We start from the raw sequence: 6,892 nt of genomic DNA, 5'->3' as shown, positions 1-6,892 counted from the left end.
AAAATCAGAATTGACAAAAATCCAAATTTCAGTTTCTCTCGAAGGATTGGAACATGTGGTAACATTGTGTCCTGATTTCAGCTAGATTTGTCTAGGTGCTGCCCGGCTTTAGAATAGAACAAGGGTCTTTTTTTAGACAGTTCATCTCAGTCAGTCCCCACTCAACTCATTTCCTTAGTTTTCATTACATTCTTGGCCTCTGTCAACAATTGATTTTATAATTCCAGCTCTAAGCCTTTTTTTTTCTCCTTCAGTTCATACTTGACCTCCTAAGCTCCTGAAGATTTCTTATTTTAGGAATGCATTGCCATTTTGAGGCTTATTCCTATTTGTTGATGATAGGTATTGGGATAGGGTGAGGGATATGGAACTCATCAATGTTCACACTGATTTCAGAGAAACATTTAATATCTCTGTATTGACTTTTTTGCCACCAAACACACCATTTTATAAAGGGAAACCCATACTGATTAAAAGAGCTTGCTTTATATGCTGTGGCATATTTTTTGAGGGCAGATTTAATATGCTTTCGTTTTGGTCTGTATGTCGTAACCATTAACTGTATACTAGACTCTTGTTAGGAGCTCGAAATGACAGACACAAATCATTTTTCTCTTCAGTAGTGTCTTTTATACTTTAAAAAAAGTACTGAGTATAGGTTTTGTGCACTGATATTCATAGGCACCAAACAGTTGAAAAGAGCAGGAGAAATTTTCTATTTCCTTGCTTTTCCGCTTAATGTAGAGCAAATATTCATTTATATTGTGTTTTTTAAAATCTTAACATAGGCATGAGCACTTATAAAAGGCTTCCATGCAACATTTGCCCTGAGTGTGTCTTTCCCCTACACACGTAATTATCCTGAGAAGCATCCTTGGGTGCAGTTAGGATTCAGCTCAACAGGATCCACGTTTTAACTCTGTGTTACATTTTATCCACATGGAACATCTTAGGAACTGTGTTTGCTATAAGAATTCCTAGGTTGCAGTATAAGGGTAAATGAAGGAGTAAAGTGGATTTAGGATGGCTGTCCCTGTGTCTTTCTCTTCATAACTTCTTTCTTCCTTATAAATATTTGTTTAAAAGTTGTTTGGTTACCATCAAAAGGGCTCCTTTATGAAGAATCTATGTAAACTACTGAAACATTTCTTAGGACCTTTTTGGTGAATTTGATCATAAAATTAAAACGTGTGTATGTGTTTTATAAAGGCATACCTCTGATAAGACTGATTTTATATTTGCCTTTTCTTCTCTACTTTGATCACCAGCCTAGCTGTTCTTTTTCTCTAAACCACCTTACTTTTCAGACTTGATTCTTGCTGTCACAGCTCTCTATAATGTCAGTTAAAATCAGCTGCCTCCACTCTTTGAGGATTTTTGTGCATAGGACGGCATGGTGAAACATAGGGAAATGATAGTCTTACTAATACAACAGGATCAATCTCTGGCCAAAAAAAAGGAAAAAGACAAACTTAGAAGGTCCTAATAATTACCAGTATAAAACAATGTTCACAAATATAATCTTGTCTCAGCAGAGTAGGAAGGCTATCTTCTGTTTTCTGCTGTGATGTGTCCTACAAGTGTGGTATTACCAGTACAGTTTATAGCACCAATAAATGTCTGTGATGGAGGACAGCAGACTATGAACTGAGCCTGGACTAGAAAGTTTCTGAGAAACAGCAACAGTCCTGTATGATCCCTTATATTTAAAACGTATACTTTCTTACTTACAATGGTTAAAGCAGCACATATTTTTAAAAAATAGCTAATAAAACACTTGAGAATGTTGCAGGTGTTGTGGTATATATGTTAATGAGAAGAAAAATATTGCTCTGCTGAAAACAGGGTCCTGAAGGCTGAGTTTGGCACTGTTTCATCACTGTGCAACTTTCTTCTTGATGGCAGCTAACTCTTTCTGAAGTTCAGTAAATTTGGGGCCGGTTTTCAAGTTTGTAATCCTAACACCTCAGCATTATTTTATTAAAATACTCTCTGGACGCTGCCAAGAGATTGACATCCAGTATCTTCTTTACACTTGCTCTTGAGCTTGCTGATTTGTCATTCCAGGCTATGGACAGACCCCCCCCTAAGCTGAAAGTCTCCCAGAGGAGGATGCCAAAGCTCCGTGCGTCACTCTCAGAACGATATCTCCCATAATTAAGAGCTTCTGGTGCTGTCCATTTAATGGGAATCTGCTTTAAGTCAGAAGATGAATACACACCACCATCCTCTTGACGAGACATTCCAAAGTCACTGATTTTCAGAACATTATTTTCACCTCCAGGCAGTTTCTTGCAGCAAGGTCCCTGTGTGTACAATTTCTACTCGAGATACATCATCCAGAAGCAGCATCTAATGAAAATTTCACTAACTGAATTTTAGTTCATTCTTCTTTCTCAGAAAGGAGAGGAAATCGCCTCCTGGAACCAGTTCCTTAAATTATGTAGATAGGCCGTCTTTGTGTGCGAACTCCTATACAGTTGACAATACTGGGATGATAATATTGCTTGAGGATTTTGGCTTCTAGTAAACATTTTAATTTCACTTCCTGGGAAAGATGTTCTTTACATGTTTTAACAGCAACAGCAGTTTTCCCTTTAATGTTCCCTTAAATGTGTCACCAAAATTTCCCTTGCCAAGTAATTCTTCTAATGTGACATCTTTATGATTGAGAACCCATTTCTTATTCTCCTAATTATGGCGATACTGTGATAATGATGCTCTTAATTGGAACATTGACTTTTTTTTTTTTTTTTTTTTTTGAATTTTAAAAAATATAATTTTATTTTTTTTTTTTTTAATTTTTCTTTTTTTTTTTTTTTTTAAAAAGATTTTTTTTTTTTTTTTTTTTTTTTGGCAATTTAAACAATAGAGATGAAATTCGTGTAACATCAAATTTGCCTTTTTTTGTTTTTTTGAAACAGAGTCTTGTTCTTGTCGCCAAGGCTGGAGTGCAGTGGCGTGATCTTGGCTCACTGCAGCCTCCGCCTCTTGGGTTCAAGCAATTCTCCTTTCTCAACCTCCTGAGTAGATGGGATTACAGGCTTGCACCACCACACCTGGCTAATTTTTGTATTTTTAGTAGAGATGGGGTTTCACCATGTTGGCCAGGATGGTCTCGATCTCCTGACCTCATAATCCACCTGCCTCAGCCTCCCAAAGTGCTGGGATTACAGGTGTGAGCCACTGCACCTGGCCTCAGATTTGTCATTTTAAAGTGTACTCTTCAGTGGTTTTTAGTATATCCACTATGTTGTGCAAGGATCACTGCTGTCTATTTCCAGAACGTTTCTATCACCCTAAAAAGAAACTCTCTGCCTATTAGCAGTCACTCCCAATTCTTCCTTTCCCCAGCCCCTGGAAATCAATAATGTGCTTCCTGTCCTTATGATTTTGCCTGTTTTGGACACTTCATTTAAATGGAATCTTGCAATAATCTGTAGCCTTTGTGTTTGGCTTTCACTTAGCATCATGTTCTCAAGGTTCATCCATGCCATAGCATCTATCAGTACTCCATTCCTTTTTATTGTGAAATGATGTTTCATTGTATGAGTGTGTATCACTTTTTATTTATCCATTCATCAATTAATGGACAGGAACAATGGCTTTTAAGTATTGTAAGTTCATCATGTATCCACAGTTACTGATAATGTCAAGATTATACATGGTGTGAACAGAATGCTGTGTAGAAATGATATGTAAATTATTTGTCAGCATTTCATGTAAGTGTGATGATTTTCTAAGGACCCTTCTAGCCCTGGTTTTAAGAAATATGTGAATGTAGTATTTTCATCAATAAAGTTTAATGCATTAAGCATTAGTTTAAAATTTGAAGGCAGATGTGAAGATATTTGCCACATGTTGTAATAATCATGTTTTGAAGTTATTTCACTATGAAGTATTTGAAAAATGTCAATACATAAAGGAAAGGAAATGATTATAATTGAGTCAATATATTTTTAAAGCAATTTTTATAATTTAGCAGACATTGCATCTTAATATAAGTTACTATTAAAATTGTGTCCTTGTGAAAAATGTGATGTCATTTTTCTTTTTTTGTTGATCATGTAAAATAGTTACTTTTCTTTGTTGTATTTTCTGTTTACTTTTGATAAGCTATTGCTTGCCTCTGTGGAATGTTTTACTTGTTGTTCCATTTTTTTTCTCCCTACCCCCACTTCTCTCTCCAACATGCACACAGTGTTCAATTTTTTTTTAAGTCATCATTAGTGTGCTTATCTTTAATGGTTTCTAAGAATGGACAATGAGAAACACAAATATTTTCTCCTTTACTGGGGACTCAAGTCTTTGTTACTGATGCAACCCATTAACTTTTCTTTCTTTATTAAATGTTCCTCCTCCCTCCCTCCTTTCATTGTCCTTCCCTCCTTCCTTCTCCCTTCCTTTTCTACTACCTCCTTTGACCAACCCTCTCTCCCCTACTCCCTCCTTTCCTTCCTTCCTTCTTCTCTATCAATATAATCACTTTGTTTCTTTCAGGTGAGATTGGAGTGTTCAGCTGTGACCAGAAATTTATTTTCCTGAGTAAATTGCCAAGAATTAAGAATGAAGAGGGCCATTTGCATCTCCTTAAATTATTCAGTTGTCTGCTTTATTGCTCCATGTGGAAAACTTAAAATTAAGTTGTGCATTTCTGTATTTTCACCTGTTGTTTAGTTTCTACATGTTTATTTTCAGTAATGGCTGAAAGTGTTAATTGTTCCATATTTTTAGCACAATGTGCTGCATACAGTTTCCAACAAACAAATAAGGTTACCTGTGTACAGAGTTCTACCTTAGGTGAACTAAATACTGCCTGGGTTCAGCTTTTATTTCCATTCTGAAATGCTTCCATTTTATTGTTTGAAACTGAAAATAAACAATTATTGAACCATTTTGACCTCATTTTAAAACTCAGTTTTAATTTATTATTTGGCTTATTCTTAATATTAGTCACTAAAAACAGTGGGAGCATTGTCTTATGAAATGCTTAGGAATCATTTTATATAGTACATGTACAACATTAAAACCTGTTTAAAAAAGAAAAAGGTACCAGCACTCACTTGTCCCTTGCCATTTTTTCTTGTAATTATGTTAGACAAATCTTGGGGCGGGGGGATCAAAAGATAATTGTTTTAATTCTACAGCTATAGGAGCTTTGTATTGCTGAACTTTGGTCTGGCAAAGTTTCACAGTGACATTTTTAAAAGAGAATTTTTTTATCTACTGAATTCTACCAGTGTAACCTTTTTTCTAAATAAACAATAGTTTTCTCAAATGATTGTATATTATTGTGTATATTGTTGCTTATTCAAAATAACTGATTTTGGCAAAGATAATTCATTAAGGTTTCTAGTCTTTCTCAGTTCCTAGTCCGCGGGCTACATTATTTTCTAATGACATATCATCCAATAACAGGAAAATATCCTATTTGATTACCTCTGTAGTTGGAGTAAACAGTGGACTGATACCATGCCTGGATTTGTCCATTTAGTCTTCAGTTACTTGGAAATGATACCTATGCAAATTAAAATTTTCAGAGAATGACAAAAAGTTTACAGTTTTTTAAAGAATTGAGAAATGTCGAATATATTTTAAATGAATTGGCAAAAGGGTGTAAATCTTGATGTCTCTTTTCAGGTAATTGTAATTTGCAAAAATCGGTGAGCAGAGTATTTGTGGGAGGGTGATCTATTCAGTGACGGTTGGGTGCTTATAATGTGCCTGGCATAAAAAGAGATGTTTGTTAGAGGGATTTTTGACTTTGAGAAAATAACTATGGCTTACCTCAAATAATTTGTCTCAAAGATACCAGGAAGAACTTTCCAGTTGTTAAATATGCATTCATATTTGAAAGATTACATGATTGATTTTGAACTAGAAACCTTACCACTAATAAGATAGCATCAATATGTCTTCTCCCTGTTGCCCCAAATCACTGAACACAGGTAATCAGTTCTGGCCTTGCTAGAAATGCATTGATTATGGAAAATATGATTTTTGGATTAACTGTGTAAAGATAATTTATGTTGCAAGTAGGAAATCTGTATTTGTATAGTGCTAGCTATTTTAGCTATCTACTGTGTTCTAGGTTCAAAGAAGTATAAGACCTGTCCCAAAAGTGCTTCCAGTCTAGTTTGGAAAATAAGGACCAAATGAATGGTCTGGGGGTCCAGCAAACTTTTTTTGTAAAGGGCCAGATAGTAAATATTTGTGGCCTTGCAAGCCATGTGGTTCCCATTGCAACTACTAAGCTCTGCCATTGTAGTCTGGATGCAGTTATAAATAATATGTAAGTGAATAAGCATGGCTGAGTTCATTAAAAGTTTATTTACAATAACAAGTGGAAGACTAGATTTGGCCTGCAGGCTATCGTTTGCCAACCCCTTCTATGAAGAGTAGAGAGTTCTATAGGGTATTCATTAAAAAATATTTGAGGGTGGGAGGGGTGAGGGATAAAAGACTACACATTGGGTACAGTGCACACTGCTTGGGTGATGGGTGCACCGAAATCTCAGAAATCATCACTAAATAAGTAACCAAACACCACCTGTTCCTCAGAAACCTACTGAAATATTTGAGTGCCTCTTACGCATTACAGGTACAGCCATGAGCAAAACAAACCCCTGCCCTCATGGAACTTCCATTCTAGTCAGTTGAGACAGACAACAAACACTGTTACTTGGAGGGAGGTCCTCCGAGGAAGAGTAAACCTGAATAAGGACACTGGGGTGAGGCCAAATTTACTACTGATTACACAGTGACTATGGAGTGAAGATGAGTGAAGCAGGACATTTTGAGGCAGTTATCACAGTACAGATATTTTATTACCAAATAATGTGTCTGTGATTCCCAACCCATCTTTACATGAAAGTAATATTCAGGATCTCTC

At 35.8% G+C, this 6,892-nt stretch overlaps 1 protein-coding gene and 1 pseudogene across 5 annotated transcripts in view; one reads left to right on the top strand and one right to left on the bottom strand.

Moving 5' to 3' along the window:
* THOC2 (THO complex 2) overlaps positions 1 to 5,286 on the top strand; it is a 129,249-nt gene extending 123,963 nt beyond the window's left edge. For 3 of the 5 annotated variants that reach the window (XM_017497532.2, XM_037727488.1, XM_017497529.2), the window contains exon 39: positions 4,501 to 5,286. The gene's annotated coding sequence lies outside the window, so the exon portion shown is untranslated. Of the gene's footprint in view, positions 1 to 2,067; positions 2,200 to 4,500 lie in introns of those variants that run through there. The other 2 variants (XM_037727489.1, XM_037727487.1) reach the window with 1 other exon arrangement.
* LOC108281851 overlaps positions 1,877 to 6,892 on the bottom strand; it is a 7,286-nt pseudogene continuing 2,270 nt past the window's right edge.

The sequence above is a fragment of the Cebus imitator genome, unplaced genomic scaffold (assembly GCF_001604975.1).
Source record: "Cebus imitator isolate Cc_AM_T3 unplaced genomic scaffold, Cebus_imitator-1.0 Scaffold232, whole genome shotgun sequence".
Lineage (NCBI taxonomy): Eukaryota > Metazoa > Chordata > Mammalia > Primates > Cebidae > Cebus > Cebus imitator.
This window is presented reverse-complemented; position numbering and strand designations above follow the sequence as displayed.